At 36.0% G+C, this 18,995-nt stretch overlaps 1 long non-coding RNA gene across 2 annotated transcripts in view; it reads right to left on the reverse strand.

Annotated features, from left to right (window-relative positions):
- Nucleotides 1–679: 679 nt before the first annotated feature.
- The window catches only part of LOC140255809 (uncharacterized), a 44,400-nt gene continuing 26,084 nt past the window's right edge, over nt 680–18,995 (reverse strand). Inside the window, exons 3-4 of one of the 2 annotated variants that reach the window (XR_011904554.1) lie at nt 9,563–9,671; nt 680–1,477 (exon numbers count right to left, since the gene is read on the reverse strand). This is a non-coding gene — a long non-coding RNA (uncharacterized lncRNA). Of the gene's footprint in view, nt 1,481–9,562; nt 9,672–18,995 lie in introns of both variants that reach the window. The other variant, XR_011904553.1, reaches the window with a different exon arrangement.

The following is an 18,995-nucleotide window of genomic DNA, read 5'->3' on the forward strand; positions in this document are numbered from 1 at the left end:
GGCCCTTAGTCCAAAAATACTGAAAAGCAGGTAACAGGAAAGATGTTTGCAGCAGCACAATTAGACCAAAATACAGTCTGCAGTTACTGTGTCTGTCCCTTTATTGCAACTATTGCAAACTGAAGTGCACAATGTTGCAAGCGAAGACAGAATAATTTTTTTCCACCACATTTAGAAACACAAGCATGAAAATCGAGGGAAGGAACAATAATGTAAAGAACAAACACTCCCCTCCTTTTCTCTTTTCCCCTAGAAAATCTAAAATTTTGAAGGTCATTTTAGGAATATATTTCACATTTCTCTTCTGATTATTTTTCCCATGATTCAGCTAAGCACAGCTGAGTACACACAATGCTAGGTAACCATTTTTCAATGCAGGAAAAAATTAACTACTTATACAAAATAATGTTTCAATTAATGATTATCTTTGAACATCCTTCTCATCCAAAATTTCTTCTCCAAGTGTCCAATTAATTGTGGACTGAGAAGATAAAAACAAAAATGTAGCCGCTGTTGGTATTTTAATATCCATACTGTACTCACACCTTTTGTCATGGGGAATAATCATTTGCAAAAGCTAATTCTTCTACCAGCAATAACAAAAGGCACTTATGAATAGCAGCGTACATATGAGTTGTCCAGATAGGGCATTTGAATGATGACTTCTCAGACCTATATCTAATTCAGGAGTAGAAGATGTGAATGTCAAATTTCTTAATATAAATTATCTTTTTAGTTTGAAAACATAATTAAAAACAAAGTCTTATTTTTCTTACTGACTGGCTCCAGAAAGAACTTGGCATTCAGATTTGGAAAGGCAAAGATTGTAGTCCTGGAACTGAAGGTAAAATAAGTTTGACTTGTCAGCAGTTTGCAGGAGGAAAAGATGTTTTTATGTTTTTTCAACAATGACAATTTGTGAAATTAGCATGTGAAAAATAAAAGGTGCATGAATGTTTAGATGACACGTATGCTTTCAAACATGCACTACTAGTAACCCGCAAGGCTTCAGTTGATGGAAATTTTAAGTTTTTGAGGGTTTTTCTAATCAATTTATAAACCTGGAGTAGTAATATCATAACATCAGCTTCCTTTATATACATTTGTCCGCTTCATAGACCACTCTTCCAACACTTCATAAAAGGGCAGAAAGATCACTCTCCAGTACACCAATTTCTTTGTAACCACGTTAATCATTCCTTGAAAGCTCCCGAGACTTGCTCTTGAATCTATCTAAAAAGAAAACCTCCACTTCAACAGATCATTCAGAGAGATGAAATTCTGCCTACTACATGATTGAACATATTCTCAATCAAAAAAGTAGCAATCACTGAATACATCAATGAACAATGACATTGGGCAGGGCATTGTTCTTCATTCTGTCCAACAGACCATGGCAAAACACCTCTTTCATATCAGAGATTGCTGCTGAGTGAGTCAGAGTTCAAAAAGCATCTGGTCTCTTGCCTTTTTTTTCCTGCTTTAAAAAAAAAAAAAAAGAAAAAAGAAAAAAAAAGAAAGAAAAAAAAAAAGAAAAAGAAAACCAAATGTTGGCAAGGTTCTCAAGGTTCTGCCTTAGAAGTAGTAAATTAAGTTAAAATCTCACTTCTGATGTTCGTTAAATGTTGGGACTGATTATCCTACAGTCATAGAGTCAGGATTTCCTTCGTGTATGTCTGCAGGGAAAGTCTGGCAGGACATGTAAAATACTTTTTACCAGGAAGAGTGCTTCCTTCACACATATTTAGATTCATGGAATATATATTCCCTGCATGTATGTGTCTGTATGTTTGGGTAGAGCTTTAAAGAGTAATTCATAGTATTATTCTCCGCTAAAAATTTGTTACATTCACACGTTTCAGAAACCAGGAGTTTGAAAAAGACAAGCTGTTAGAGCTGATAGCTGTGGATTGTAGGGAATTAAACACAAACAACACGATTCTTGCATTGATCTAATTTTAGCTCTAGGGTACAGCAAATAACAAAATGGTCAGGATCTGAAATATGGAAAGTACAAGGAGAGGCTGAGAGAACTGTGTTTGTTCAGCCTTAAAGAGAGAAGCCTTCAAGGGTTCTCTAATACCTTCAACAACTACTCACTGGCAGAGTGCAAAGAAGACAGAGCCAGAGCATTCTCAGAGATGCACAGTGGACAGACAAGAAACACTGAACATAAGTTGATGCACATGAAAAAATTAATTCAATTAAAACAGAACTTTTTTCCTTACAGAAGCAGGTCACTCACAGAGTTTGTTCAATCTCTGCCCTTGAAGATAACCAAAATTTGACTGCACAAGGTGCAGAGCAGTCTGCACATTTCCCTAGACCTGCTCTGAGAAGCAAGCTGGACAAGTTGAGCTCTGAAGGTTGATTTCAGCTGGCAATTCTGAGATTTTGTCTGACTTTAGAATTTACTACATGCCACTCAAATTTGATGTCACCTTAGTTTTACCACTGAGAACTATTCATGCCAGAAATAAAGAACAACAATACTAAGATAATAGACACAGAAAAACTTATATAAAAGTATGAATACCCTGCATTTGTTAGTTCTGTGTCTGCCTCATTTCAAATAATTGCATTCCATCTCTGGAGTCTTGGCACGGGTATGGGGACACATTCAATATCAGAAACTTCTCTGACTACTGTTCAGTAGCTTTCTTCTATAATCTTTTCCACTATGCAGGCAGTTGGAATAATAATCTCTTTTCCACTTCTCAAATAACATTTCCTAGCACAGAGTGATTCTTAACGGAGTTATACTGCTGTGTCTCCCTTGGCATTCCAAAGACAATAAGCCCTTAACAGCACAAAGTTATCATGAGTACCAAGCTTACTGTAACCAAAAGTTGGTATCTCAAAAGTATAAGGAAACATGAAGTGTAAACATTATGGTATTAGCAAACCTATATTTAAAATTGACTCAAAATATAATCAAAATGTTACTTCTGGCTAATAAAATCTACTACTTTTCCTGGCATTTTCCAGTCTGCTAAATTGAAACTAAATATAGTTTAACTCCAATGCAATTATAGCAACTTGAAAAGAATAACATTTTAAAGAATACTTCTGCTTTTTCTTCCACAGCTTACTTTTTTCTTGATAGAATACCTCGCTTCAGAATAATTACGTAGCTCTCATTGGCATATGGAAGAAGGCAATATCTACCAAAGGATTTAATACTTCTCACACCTCTTCTGATGCATGATTGTGAAAACATCCCAAAGATTGGAAGTGGAAGAAGAGAAATAAAAGGAAGAATTTACATCTCTATTGCAGTTGAAAAAATATAGCAACCAAAAAAATATAGCGATCGAAATATCTTTCCTTCCTTCAAACAGTAGAGCTGAAGCTAAAGAGATATTCATGAGATGAAAAAAAGGGAAGGGAAAAAGAGAGAAGGGTGGGAAGAGGAAGATAAGAAGTGAAAAATGCACAAAAACAAATAGACTGATGCAGATTCTGGTCCACAAAAGTAGGCAGCTCTCTCTCCACCAGATTTTTTCCCCTCTTCTAACCTTTAGTCAAAGAACGGATAAGTGATACGATCTACAGATACCTCAGCTATAGCAAAAACTCAGTGTCTAATAAACAAGTGAACTAGCTTGTGTTTATTGCTTTGTCTGACACAGCCTTATAGAGAATAATCCTGAGGGTTACTTGCAGTGAAAATGTTAACTGACTTATTAAATTAATATATGCACTGATGATGTATATTTCCCAGGTTGTATATGACATCTATTAAATATGTGTGTGTAGATATTACCCTTACATTTTCTTATGAGACTCTGTAATTGATCAAATGGGAATACATTTAGTCATTTTCATGGCTTTTCTGGACATCTTAATCCTCAAAGGTATAAATTAGAGTGGCAGATATACTGGAGGTTTTCCAAGTTTGTCTTCTAAATTATGAGGTGTTCAGCAAATACTATGCTGCTGAGTTCTTTCACACGGAATACATAATGGGAGAGAAAGACCCTTCAAGATAAGAAGCTTGAAACTAAGCACACGTGAACTCACTTCTACCTTCTCTCTTCCTCGTGTGTGCACACATACACTTGTACACACAATGGCCAAGGTTACAGTGCATTTACTTTATTAGATTCTCCTGTAGGCAAACCTCCAAAAATTGCCTTAGGTGAAAATAACCTGGCACACCATCCTTTTGCTGCTGCTTCCCTTCATTCCTTCTTTTCCCTTTTGCTACATTTACTTCCCCAGCTTCTTTGGTCTGCCTCTTTCTCATAAGCAGAGTTATATATAAGTATGCATTAAACTGAGAATTTTTAAACAAAGCTGCCAGAGTGAATCTTTCTGTTCTGCTGAATTTTATATTTAAGTTTTAAATCTCAGCATAGAATTAGAATAACAACCACAGATTTATTATATAAATGCATATATTGTTTCAAAGATTGCCACCAAAGAGCATGGTACTAAACTGCCTCAATAACACTGCATTATGGCTATGAGGACATATCATTTAGCTCTTACTGAGACGTCTGAACAGATGCTTTCTCTCTCATGACCCCACTTTTATGACTACCTGCTTATTAGTGTGAACAACGGTTTCAAAACTCAGTCATTGATGGTTTGGTCAGTCCCTGCAGCTACTCATAATCAATAGCACAGAATGTCACGCATCAGCAGAGAGGCTGACTACTCTAACAGTTGAGTAATTTCTTTACATCACGTGGTATGATGGAGATATGGATGTAAATAGTCACAGATCACTATTTGAACCTCTTGCATGAAGAAAGAAAATGAGACAGTCTTAAGAGAAACCAGAACAAGTAAAACTTGTAATGTTAGGATAGAAAGTGGCATAGCAGTAACAATGGTAATTGTAGACTTCTGAAAACTAGTTTGTTATTCAGAATAGCAAATAAACCCACTCATGGGAATTTAAACAAAAGAAAGAGGACTTGACTTACAGGAGGTTGCTGTAAGTGGAGGCCCTATTTCACTGAGCTTTCAAACGTTCAAGTGTTGGATCAGTCAGTGCAACATTAGATTTGCAGGGAGAAAAGAAAAAATAAAAGCAGATACCTCCTTTAATCTCTTACACTCCCTTTGTGAAAGCAGAAAGCTCCAGCTGAAGAAAATGAACTATTGCTTTTTACAGATGTGATCCAATGGTTTAAACTGCACTAACTCCCACAGCTCAGATATTTAACATGCTATTTAAATACATGTCCAGTAATTTTGCCTGATACAGTATTACTTTGTGTATTTGAGGTCATCAATCAAAAGTATAATAAAAAGTTTGATGAAAGGGCAAAAAATAACCTTCTGTGACAACATCTTGTTCATCTATGATTTGTTTCCTGAAATTGAGGTCCTTAGTGACAATTCTATTCTTGACCTTATGTTCATTCCAGGTCACATGCCCATTGTAATGAGCTGCCTTAGTTTCTTATATTCTATGGCATGTCATTAACTTTTAACAGATATTTTTCTGTCCTCACTTCACAATGCAGTAGGAGTCATTCATTTAAATCTAACTGCAGCTATCTATTGCCATTGAATTTTTATCTTATGAAAACATACTTAAAATCCACAATCTCCTGACAGTAAACAGAAATGGCTATTGAAGGATTTTGAGAAATATAAATGAAGTTTCTTCTGGAAAGAAACAAAATAAGACAAGGCATCTGCAAATAGCATGGAAATGCAAGACAGAAGAACATTTCACGTATTATGTACCTTCAAGGCTCCTAATGGAACAGTTCAAAGAAAGTAAGCCTATCCTAAGCTAAGGATATAGTATGAAACCTTAAGTGTCTCATTTCCCATTCAAACACAACTGCTCTGGGTACTTCTAAGTCCTGCGCAGGGCACTAGAAGGCAGAAAGGCAATGCTTGCAAGTGATTGTTAGGCAATAAATTTACATTTCAGGTACAGAATACTTAGAATTTTAAAATGAGCTACTTGTGTGCCTGTGCTGAATGTTCTAATCATACAGAAGTTACGATTTTTATATAAAGGCATAGAATACAAAATATAATTCTTTTTTTTAGAAGAATAGCAAACAGAAATCCTGCTACTGACCAAGAGATATCACAGCAAAATCTGTCATTGATGTGAATAGCAAGTATGCATGTAGTATATTTTAGTGGGAAACGACATCTCTGTGTTGCTATATATGCATTTTGTGACAAAAACTAAAGAAGATGACAAACTACACTAATGTAGTCATGCAAGGAAGTAAATAGGAGTTCAATAGCATATGCATGCACTTCAATTTCCTACAAACTTTACTTCATGTTCAACTGCAGTACAGGGTTTCAGCGCTTAATGTTTCAGAGAACATGCTACTACTTAAACAAGTAAAAGATTAAGAGAGAACAGGATTGCAGAAAAATTTTTGTGTCTGCTTTCCCAACATCTTAGACAACAGTAATTTGAACATGTAGATTATTCGGACTTTATGAAGAGCAGCAAAATGACCTCTCTGTTGAAGCTCAAATGGGACACAGTTACCACTCCTTTCTTGGACTGTCTCTTCAGCTACACATTGCTCAAGCAATCTAATACTATATATATATGTGTATATATATATATATATATATATACACATTAATTAATTAAAATATATTTTAAATATATATACACACATTATATATGTATATTGTATATATATTAATAATTAAAATATATTAATTAAAATATATATAATCAAAGAATATGCTCAGTTTAGAAGCAGATGGACAAAATCGTACCCCTTCCTAAGCAATGAAAGAATCATTTAATAGAGAGCTTTAAAATTCCAGCACATCTTGTCAATCACACAAGAAATGGGAAATGCTGATGAAACGATTTGCAAAATGTCTTCTTTATGGTAATTGGCTCTGTCAAATTTTGAAACAGATATTTATGGAAGAGTTGCTTGGAAAAGCTGAACTGCAAAACTTGGTAGAAACCACACAGCCAAAGAGAAGACCAGTTGGTTAGTATTCATGTATGCTGCTGAATTCCAACTTCTTCACAGGTTCAGGAAGAACTGCCAGACACTTTGAGGGTGTTCTGGCAGTTGAAATGATTTAAATATTGTGTTTTTTTTCTCCTCTCATTTAAAATTACAGGAAAGATTTAACTAGTCAGTGTACACACTCCATGTGTAAAAAAAACCCTTCGGAATAAACTAGAAACTGCCTTAGGGACCCAAAGCTGCTGCCCTAACTGCTGCCTGTGTTGCTGCCATAACTGGAGCTGACCCCTAGGAGGGATCAGAGATAAATTGTATTGCCAATTCAGTTGTGAATAAAGACTGCTTGCTGGTATGCGTAGGAGGAATGTACTTACCCTTTATTTGTTTAGGTCCAATTGCTGTATATAAATATCTTAATGAATTTGGTGGCAGAGAGATATGAGATAAATAAAAGATTTGCAGAAGGAAAATGCTGCAAAGACCTCAAAAACAAGAGTATGCAGAGTTTTAATCATTACAAATATCATACTTACGTGCTAGACATACTTTTCTGGTGAAAACTAGCTTAAGTTTAATTAATTTATACCATCAGGAGATGTGAAGCATAGCTGCTGATTTTGCAGCTCCTGCATATAACCCAATTTTGAAGAAATATCTGAAGCAGGGATTTCACCTGAATTACTGGGAGCAATCTGGCTTAGTTACTGCTAAATGTTACCATCACAGCCAGATGAGGTTGCTGGGTGTCCTTTTTTTTAATGAAGCTTTTCAAATCATCATCTTAAATACAAAATATAATGTCTCCAACTGTGTTAATTTCATGGTAAATTTAATCCTAAATATGCAGAGCAATGCAGTGCTAAAGGAAAAATAAAATCCCTGAAGATTTACCTCAGGTGTCTGCTCTAAAATACTATTTATCGTTTTAAATTTTCTAGAAAGCTAATCCATATGGATACACAAATAAATAAAGGCACAAATGCATGCATGCCTATACGACAATATTGTCTCACACCCACACATCAAAACATACGTTTTGTCGAACGCACATACATATTGAACAATAACATTTTCTTTTTTTTTTTTACTATGGTATTCATTTGGAACAGGATAGTTGACGTTTTCATTTTACACGCTGCTCCCATCAGAAATAAAATAAACAGTACAAATAAAGAGTATGCAACCTCACTATCGTTAAAATTTTGTGGGTCAGGATGATAATTAGTCTTACAAAGCTGAGTCGAGCTGTTATTAATTGTACATCTGTTTTTCTTTGAACTGAAATTCTGGTTATCTTATTAAACAAAACAAACAAGTGCAGGACCAAGATGTAAAATGCCATATCTCTTTCTTCTCTATCATGCATTCCCAGCAGCCAATCACCATGTACAGTTTCCTGTTACTGGGAATATTTAATCATAGAATCACAGATAAGTTTGGGTTGGAAGGGACCCTTAAGATCATCTAGTTCCAATTCATTGCTGAATGCAGGTACACCTCCCTCTAGATCAGATTGCTCACAGCCCCATCCAGCCTGGTCTTAAATGCCTCCAGGCCTTCCTGGGCATCCACAACCTCAATGGGCAACCTGTTTCAGTGTCTGACCACCCTCACAGTAGGCATTTTCTTCCTAATATCTCATCTAGTTTGTAGCTGATAAACAGTACATATTTGTGTTTCTGGTAATAAAATCTCTTATACAGGATCATGAAAGTAATATTTTGAAAAGTTTGAACCTTCCTCTAACAGAACCTACATTTGTCTGTGAAAATAGTAACCTACTTAGAATCAAAAAGACCAGTTTTTATTCAGAAGCTATTTTAATGACTGAGTTGCGATATTCCTGAAACAAAAGGTATTAATGATGCTATATACATTGTGTTGATGGGAACTCTTGACAGCAAAGAGCAAGTAAGAACCATACAAGCAAATAAGGGAAAAGAAAGTAAATAACAGAAAACTCTTTCAGGAAATACTGCCGAACATGATTGTTTTTACTATCTTTTAAGCAAGGCCATATTCCCCTGAACTAGTGAGTGGGCAATATCTGGCTTACATGCCAAATACAACCCTGCAGAAAAATTAACAAGCCCCTAGCTTATGTTTTCCCTAACGGCCTTCCTCAGAGAAAGCTGGAAATAACATGGCCCACAAACTCCAGACGTATTAATTTCAGTGCTGGAGGCAACACATACACTCGTTCAGCAGAAAAAATTCACATCGAATAAAGGAGAATTATTGATCTCCTTATCAAGTTTATATGAAGAAAAAGCATTGGATGCAACAGGGACCTAAAATGAGGGTACTAGGCTATCAGCATCCTAGTGTTTGAGAGCAGAGAGGCCAGTGTAAAGGGTAAGAGCATCAGCTGAATGGGTGTGAATTGAGGATAGAAAGGCTGCTATGGTGTTTAGAACTGAAACATGTCAGGTCAAATATGATATTTTAAAAGAAGTAGGGGCAAGGTCCAGGAAAAGTCTTGTAGGACCAGGAGAAAACAGAGAATTGGGGCAGAAGTGGAAAACTTTCTCACATCTTCATGTAGTACTGCTAACTTGGGGAATATGAAAATCTTAAGAGTCCACAAACAATAATATTTGTAGATTATATGCTGAGTTCTTTTTATTTACCTTTCCAGTGAGGGAGTCATTTCAGACTGTACAAGATCAGGAATCCTTCTCTTTCGTGTAGATAATCCAACAGCTTATTTCTTCTGAACATGTAGCGTCCGAATGTTTTCTGAAAGAGACAAGAATTTTTTCCTGAAAATCCTGTGCTTAGCACTTTTTCTGGGAAAAAAAGATAATCTGAAAAAATTTTGGTTGTTACAAGGAAAAATCTTTTTAATATTTCAGTTCAAAAGAAATACCAGATTTAAAATCACTAGATTTTATAGCTCTGTCAGTTCCGTTCAAACTGAATGCTTGACTTACAAACTCCTTAAGGACTGGCATGCATTACCAGTATCAGAGGTATAGACTACATCATATGCATTTCCAAAAAATAAACATAATTAAGAAAACTACCTCATGCATATATATTCTATATGCTTGTGGAGAAGAGGCATTTAGTAATTTAGAACGATATACAGTAGTAGATCTTAGTAAATAGAAGTATGGACAGTAACCAAAGAGTTCATATTCTCCTTACCTGGAGAGCCTTGTAACACAAAACAATAAATAAGGCTTCCAAAAAACATATTAAAAAAATGAAAAGTATTCACGAATAAAGTTTAAAAATAAAAAAAATCGTGCTTGTATCAGCACTTCTTCAGCTGAACTGAAGATACAAACAGAACTCATTCTGATTCTGATACAGCTTTTAAAGCAGTGAAACAGTGTAGTGGACAAATGGCAAATGTAAACGTAATCTGTCATTGCTCTGCACAGGAAAATTGAGCACATACAACTTTCAGAGGCCATAGAAGTTGTTTCATGGGGTACTAGTGAATAATTTTGTTGCTTATTCTGTTTTGAATTTGATGAGTATCCTCAGGCATTTCTTTTCACTATGGTTCCATTTCACTATGGGTAGAAATAAAGTGTATAAATAAATGGGTGTTGAAGATTCTTGTGTCTAGTAGAGAGTGGATAAAATGAGTAAGAAACTCTCTCAGCAGTCCATTTTAATTAGGGCTGCTGAGATGCGTATAATTCAGATAAAACAAAACACAGTTATGATCACTAAAATGAAACTTGACAAGCGCTCCACCTAAATTCATGCTTGGTTGTTGGCATGCTGGGAAAAAAACGTTAATCATACAAAATATACCTTGTTTAGCTACAAGCTACTCAAAGAGAACAACGTACTGAATATAGGGTGCCTTTTGCTCTTGGGACAAAATTTACTAAGAAGTGCTGATGAGGTTTTCTTCATAATTTCCTGCCCCTGGCGTCACTGCGGCAAAATCTAAGGGCTGTCACCACCAGCCTCTTTTGCCTTCACATTGGTGAAGGAGAGCCTGCCAGAAGTCTCCATGGATTCAGAGGTGAAAATTTCATGGTGTGGCTAAGGATGGATCTAACTCTGTCAATGCAATTCTCATAATGTTTTATGGTGGCTCAGACCTCAAAGAGTGAAACAAATGTTAACCAGCAAGTAATTCAGTGGCACATGGATAGGACTCATTTGTCAGATAAGCATCAATAACTGCTGACAGGTAGTCCAGAAACCTATTTTAAATGAAAAGACAAATTGTGTGTATTCTGAGAGCTAACTGACAATACGTAACCTGGAATTCTTCCTACAAAAAATAATTGTTACAAGATGATGAATATGACCTTGAAAGTCTGAAAAAAATCCTTCCCGTTTTTAGAATGCTAATATTTCTTATATATGCAACATATGAACTTGCAATGAGGAGACACTAATTTTTTGAGGACTGCAGTAATGTTAACATACATGGATTTTCATCACCAATACCAACTTTACTACATGTAGAGCACTTTACGCCAGCTGTATATCTGACTAGCTGTGTAATCGTGTCACGTTATAACATTCAGAAATAATTTAACCAAACTTTTTCTAAAAACTAGCTTTAAAAAAATCTCTTTGTTTTAGTCTATCCAGAATTTTCAAACATTAAATTACTCACGACTAAAATGTTGCCATTTTAATTGTGAAGTCAAACACCACAGACCATTTTTGTCATATTTTAGATAAAGCTTTTCAGTCCAATTTGCAATTAGCAAAGTGAGCAGCAGTTTACAAATGCAAAATAAACATCACAAGTATTCACAGACTGTCTGTGAGATACAAACAGAATTAATTACATTTCCAGCTGAATTGAATGAAGGGCTTTTTAAATTGTCCTTTTTCTTGAAAACTTTAGAGTTTAAAATGCATCAGAAGGAGTATCTTCCTTCCACAATCCCTGCAATGTTACATTAAATTTCATGAAATACCAGCAACTATTTAAAAGCCACCATTTTCCCTCAGCTGAGCATCAACACTGAAATGCAAATTGATGTGTAAAAATTGCCTGCAGTGCTTGATGTAAATTAAAATTACTCCTATAAATTCCATGTTCAAATTATCCGACAACTGCTGTTGTATTAATTTTGCTGCTGAATACATTAAACAACAGTAGATTCATTTTCTCCCTAAAATCACACTTACTTTAGATGCTGGTCAGGAAGAACTACTAAATACACCAATAATCATTTAATATTTCAAGGCAGGCATTTTTTTAATGATCTTCCTCAAATTGGTATTTTTCCTTCAAATTATAAAAACTAATGAAAAAACCTTCTGTAAAGTGAGTAAGTAGCAGTTCTTTCCTAGAAAACACCAACACTGGCCCCCAGGGAGTCTTTTCTACTCCTCATAGGTAGATCAGAGTATTTCCAAACTGCAGGTTAAGGTAGCCTTAGAAAAACAGACATACTCATATGGGTTTATCAAAATAGATACATGGTCAAAGCCATGAAGGTGAGGACTAAATATTTAAAACAAACCCTAAGCTACAGAAGAAGACAGTAGCAGAATTAAAGTTTAGGTCTGAAATCCAACACCACTACTTCAAGCTTCTAGACTACCCATTTTTCAAGACAGATGCCAGGGCTGTTATAAATGAGATGAAGTCACTTCACCCCTTTCCTCCTCTTTTACTCTGAATCTTTCAGGAGAAACCAGAAGTGGGTGGATGTGTCTCAGGCTTCTGCTTACTCTGGCTTAGCACAGCCCTGTTAAGCTGCTGAAAATAGACACGTAGGTAACATTTATTTGAAGGCACATTTTCCTCTGTATTTTTAATATAGCAAAGAAGTCTAACACACTCCCTAGGTAATTTTCTCCCCAGTCAATACTGATCTCACAGATTTTCATTCCCTTAGCAGCTTTTGTCAGGTGCTGTCTGTGAGGAGAGTCAAAGCCGGTGGTGGCAGTAAGGCAGCATCGCCACCAGTAAGGCAGCCACAGGCACAGAGTCCCACTGCTTTGAATATGGCAAGTAGAGCAGGCCCAGGGCCAAAAGCACGTTCCAGCAATGGCCAGAAGGTCCAGAGGGACAGGATGCAGAGCTGGGGAACTGCTGACGGAGCCAGGGACGCACAGACATAGCACTGGGATCCATCTGACTGCCACAGGATATCACCAACCCAAATCACCAACCTGGCTGTTAAATCAGGCTCTATGTCAAGTTTCTGGCAAATACATTGCGCTCTCAGACACTCAAATGAAAGCTGGAGGCAAGATTCCATTCTCTCTTACATTCTCTTTTAGCCACAGGGCACTTGGGAAAGAACCACAAGGAGAAACATAATAACTTTTGACCAAAACAGCTTAAATAAAATATTTTCAGTCAATTGCAAAATTCTGTAGATATTTTCCTAGTTTTATTAATCTTAGTGCTTTGTTCATTTTGTTGGAAACTTACATCAGGACAAAGCATTTTCAGAACATTTTCACCAGCTCAAATAGTGCTTATGTGCATACAACACAGCATATTCTGTGTCCTTATTATTTGCTAATTTTCAACTTTTTAAAATGGATTACATTTTGTTTACACCAACTCTGAAACTCCATTCCCACCTTCTTTCTACATCTCACACTATCTTACACGCAGAAATGATATGGGGTCAGAGACAGAGAAAGGCTTACAACGCAGAAACACCTTCGCAATTGAGTTTATATCTAATGCTGAACAATTTCACAGAAAGCATTCACCAGTCTGGGTTGCTATGTTCAACAAATCCAAACTGCAAATGACTTTGGATGTTTAATATGTCAGTGTAAATTTGGGGTACAGTTCAAGAAATCACCGTATAAATTTCTACAAACATTTACACATCCCCTCATGTTTCTATTTCTAGCTAAATGAAAGAGGAAAGCGGTTGATGGAAAAAAAAATCATATTTATAGTCTTGCATCTCCTTCACAGCCTGACTTAGAAAGTCTCGCCTTTAATTAAGGAATTTATCCAGCTCACAAAGGAGTTTAACACAAATTCTTCAGTCTTGACTGGTTTCAGAAGTTTTATTAAAGCTGCAGAAAATTACAAAGTCAATTCACGAACCTAATTCACCACATTTTCCACCTTACTTCATTTTCATGCCACAACTTGTTTACAACAAGACAACCCTGTTTAAAGTGGAAAAAAACATTTCTATATGCACTGTAGGAAGTCAGTGATAAACAGAAAAATAGGTATTAAATTCTTTTTTTTTTCCAAGGTTATATCATGAACACCATCAAAGTACTTACCTTTCCAAACCTAGAGTCCTCTCGTTTGGACTTCTGTAAACATTCATAGGGAGATTTGATTACATTTCCCTCTGCTCTCTTACCAATCTCTTCTGCTATCTGAGTTCTTAGATGCCGGGGGAAACAAAAAATCTGTTTCTGCCTTTCCTCCAGAGAACATCTTTCGTCCCTTGAATGGCTCAGAGTAACCAACTTGAAGGCATAAGTTGCAGCTACCAGTCCTGACTTTCTCCTCCATCTTTTGCCATAGTAATCACAGGCAAAACAAATAACCTTAAAATGTTGTAAAGTTGCAATTACACATTCCTAAATGTTGGAAGGGGAAATTACTTTTGCTAGTCAAGCTTGTTCCCATAAGCGTGGACAGATCAGTTCTCAGTCCTAACTACTATCGAGCTTTTTAAGACTTCTGTTGCCTGTGGCTAACAAACTTAGCATTCCCCCAGGCCAAGTTCTCTATTCCATTGATTTCCCTGGACTTGGCTCAGCAGCAGATTTGTCTTTCCTGTGTCTACAGACCCTTATAAACGCAAGAGCACATGGAAAAAACCTGTGAGGATTTCATAAACTGTGTGTAATCTGTGGGAGACATGGTTTCATATGATGAAAAAGTTTGCATCTAAATCAGAATCAATGAACACTGAATGATGAAAGTTGATAGTATTAAGGATTCTCTATTTTCTGTTTAAAGATTGTTTCCTTATTTAGTAGAAATAGCACGGTGAAAGCTTGAAGAAACATTTTCTGGAAATAAGAGTTTACATTCCCAGAGCATGTCTCTAATTTCAAGTTGAATGTCTGAGGTTTCTTTAAAAACGCCACATTACTCCTTTCCAGACTTTTTTTTTCAGCCTAATTTAACTGTGCAAGTGAAACAAAAGCAATTAGCTCGTCATTGGTTACTGTAAATCAACATGGAACTTCTGAAGACAGAACGCTCCCATTTAGATAATGCTACTGAATCTCCTCTTACTATCCTTTGTTTAACTTAAGATTTTTAGGAATATCTACCATGATGCTGAGGAAGTTAATGGATAGACATCTATTACTTTCTCTTTTCTGAAGCCAACCTTCCATCACAATCATGAAAACAGAAGAATAAGAAGAAAAAAAAAAAAAAAAAGATAATATCCTTTCTAGTGCTTTGTTTATTTCTTCCACCAGAAGCACAAAAGCTGTTTTTACATTCTAAATGTCAAGGTAGATTTTAAATCTATTGTAATAAGCACTTAGTTTGGGGGCGGGGAGGGGGTAAGGGGGGAATAAAGAACTGGTAATTATCTTTCTTAATAAAATGCTCTTTAATTTCAGTTAGATGTTAAATGGGGCATGACTCATATTTAAAAAGACCACTGCATAGTATCTATTAGTTGCAGTTTAATGAGTTGATGTCCAACTTATTTTCAGTGTTTGTTTGTTTTTACTATAACTCTCACAAGTTTATTGGGTAACAGGGAGCAGCTCTCTCTCTCTTCAGAACGTGAACAACCACTAGGACACTCACCACATTTATTTTACACACAGCAATACTTGCCTTAGTAGCCTCTTCCTGTAACCGAACAGCAAATTAAGAGAACACAAAAGTAGCAGAATTACAAGGAACTTAGAAATTTCTGCCCAAGAATAATTACATTGTTACCATGAGAGTGGTAAAACACCAGCTTTTATTGCTAATAATTCTCAGAGGGCCCCTATCTTTGCAGGGACCGTTGCTTTTAAGTCATTAATGCATAATAGACTCACAGTGGTGAATAAACAGGATCGATCCTGTTCCGCCTCCTGCCTTATCCTTCTCACTAAAATGACAAAACTGACCGTGCTTAATGGAAATAATCCTGCTTTCATCTTCTAGTGTCGGAGAATGAACTTTGCATCTGTTAGTCAGCGTGAGCCTTGGCTTATTTAGTTTACAAAGCATGATGTCTTAGTGAAAAAAGAGAAAATTTGAACACGTATCTGAAGTACTTTGCTAAACAGACTTCAATATGAGTGTTCTCTTGCACTGTGTTGCTCCTCTGTAAAGCACTCACTCCATATTACAGCTTCACAAAGCCTATGTCCTAATTTTCCCACCTCTGAATCACAAACATGACTTATCTCTGAGATGCTGTGCAGAGGGAATAGGACACTCATGTTCATATATGTAGATATGGACAGTGACTTCTTTCTGAACTTATCTCCAATAAAAATGTGTTTGTTTGCTGAGAGAGCTGGTAAGCAAGTAAAAGATAAAGAGGATCCCTGGTATGGATAAGGGATTTCCACTATAGCAACGCCTCTGAGGAATGATAAAAATTCTTTCCATATTTCTAATTTATTGCTATTATTTCTTATTCCTCACTGAATTTCAAAACATTAACAAAAGGAAATTGAAAAGCTCACGGCAGCAAAATAATGTTTTAACTATATTAATCACACAACCAACTTTATCCCTTGGTATTTTATGCTCCAATTCAAACAACACATCTGTTCATAATTGCATGCATGACTCATTACTATGGGCTATGAATTTGTGAATACTGGAAATATTGTATGAAGGATAAAGTATTTCAGATTGGAAAGCTCTGTAAATATTATATAAAGACACAGTTTGAGATATATATATATACACACACACACATATATATATACATATACACAAATATATCTTAATGTGTTTTCTAATTTTTGTACTTAGGTTTGGTTGCACTGATGGCTTCTCACACAAACACTCCAAGGAAAAAGAAAACTTCACATAACTTGGAATTTCATTCTCCAGTTGATCAGTATTTAGATAATAATTACAGATCTCATCTTCCATAACTGTATTAGTCCAACTTCCCCTTGAAAAATTATAGCCCCTTATTGTTCCGTGTAGAAAAAAATAATATTTCAAACATATATCACAGTTTTAGTATTTCAAAATTGCTTTCCATCTTCTTTTAAAGATAAAAAATCACTAATTTAAAAATTTTTTAAAAAACGGGGGAAAGATGATGAAATTGTAACTTTTCCATCAGCGGTCTATAAAATCCTCCCTTCCTCTAAAATTAAATATGACTTCCAACATCTAGTAGCATAATTGTCCCACACTGTACACTTTCATAAAAGACTGTGCAGACCAGAATGCAATCGGTAGAAAGGCACCTGTATTCTGAGAATAAAAAAAAGTGAGATGGAAACTCTTCTCCTGGCAATTACGATTGAAAATTGTATCTTCGTCACTAGAAAGAAAATCAGAACATACAAAAAACCCACAAACTTATCAAGTTCTGTCTTGACCCAGAAACTCACAATTGGGAGGTTTCATTTCAACAAGGAATCACTGTAGGTTAGGAGTTGGAAGGGATCTCAGGAGATCACTCAATTCCAACCCAATGCTAAAGCAGGTTTCCTCAAGCAGGAAAAGTTTACAAAGATCACAGAAAAATATGTGAAAATTATGCCTATGAGGAAAGCATAACAGCTTCCTTTTCCCAGGAAGTGGATGTGAAGTCAAACCAGCAGGAGATGCTTCTGTTAAATCTCAACTTAAAAAAACAGTCTTGGAAAATGGAGGACAAATAAACTCAACTAAATTCTAGAGCACCTGTTAATAAGCAATAAATACGTCTGTAAAAGGACTTTTTTTTCGTGGATAACACTGTTTGCTGTACAGTTCTGCCAAGCTCTGCAGGACAGTTCAAGGCAAAAGACAATATTTGTAATAATATAACAATCAATAAAAGCAGCATTCCCAATGAGAAATTAGAGCCTCACTACTCTAATTCGGTCTATACATTATTCTGTTTCCTTGGAGGAGAATTCAAGCACAGAAAAATAAAGCTAAAAATAAGTTTAAGAATCCTACAGAGATTGAAAGATTTTTCTTCAGGAAGTCTGAAATGGAAAAATCCACAGAAAACTTGAAAAGTTTAGCAGCCTCATAAAATACTTCTGAGGTTTTTATGCCCTTGAAAATGCTTTTTTGATGAGGCAGGTAAGGTAACCTTTTTTTTTCATAGGGTATCAGCCCTTTCAAAGGACATTTTATGCCCAAACAGTGAACCAATCAACAGTTTCCAATAATATCTGTTGTTATTGCAGCACATTTAACATTTCCTGCCCTCCAGCATAGCAAACATAGGGACCGATTTGTTAATCCTTTTTGACACTGCTCCATGAAGAGCTTTGTTAACATTTTTACAGTATCGTTAATGCTTTAATTTATGGTGTTTAAAATCTAAATATTAAAATACTATTTTTCTGATTTCTTATAATAGTAAAAGAGCACAACAACAATTATTTGCTGCACGTTTCAAGCAGCCATTAGTAAATTAGAGGAATAAAATTATCTGTGGAACTTATTTATCGTAATACTTTATTGTTTTTAAATAGATAAAAGACATTTCAGAATTAGAGAGTAACTTCCAGAGCTGATAATAATGCCTGTAAAGATTCGGGAGTTCAAGATCCCAGAAGTCTTCATAAAAATGTTCCTCAGCTTTATAAATCCCTGAGATCCATAATATCGGTCTTTATGTAACAAAATCCTTAAGCCTTTGCATTAACAGGCTTAAAGCCAACCATTTGGAGAGGAGCTCTGCTGAGAGGGACCTGGGCGTCCTGGTGGACGACAGGTTGGCCATGAGCCAGCAGTGTGCCCTTGTAGCCAAAAAGGCCAATGGCATTCTGGGGTGCATTAAAAAGAGCGTAGCCAGCAGGTCAAGGGAGGTGATCCTCCCCCTCTACTCTGCCCTGGTGAGGCCTCATCTGGAATACTGTGTCCAGTTCTGGGCTCCCCAGTACAAAAAAGACAGGGATCTCTTGGAAAGAGTCCAGCGGAGGGCCACAAAGATGGTGAAGGGCCTGGACCATCTCCCCTACGAGGAGAGACTTAGG

Source organism: Excalfactoria chinensis, chromosome 8 (assembly GCF_039878825.1).
Source record: "Excalfactoria chinensis isolate bCotChi1 chromosome 8, bCotChi1.hap2, whole genome shotgun sequence".
Classification (NCBI taxonomy): Eukaryota; Metazoa; Chordata; class Aves; order Galliformes; family Phasianidae; genus Excalfactoria; species Excalfactoria chinensis.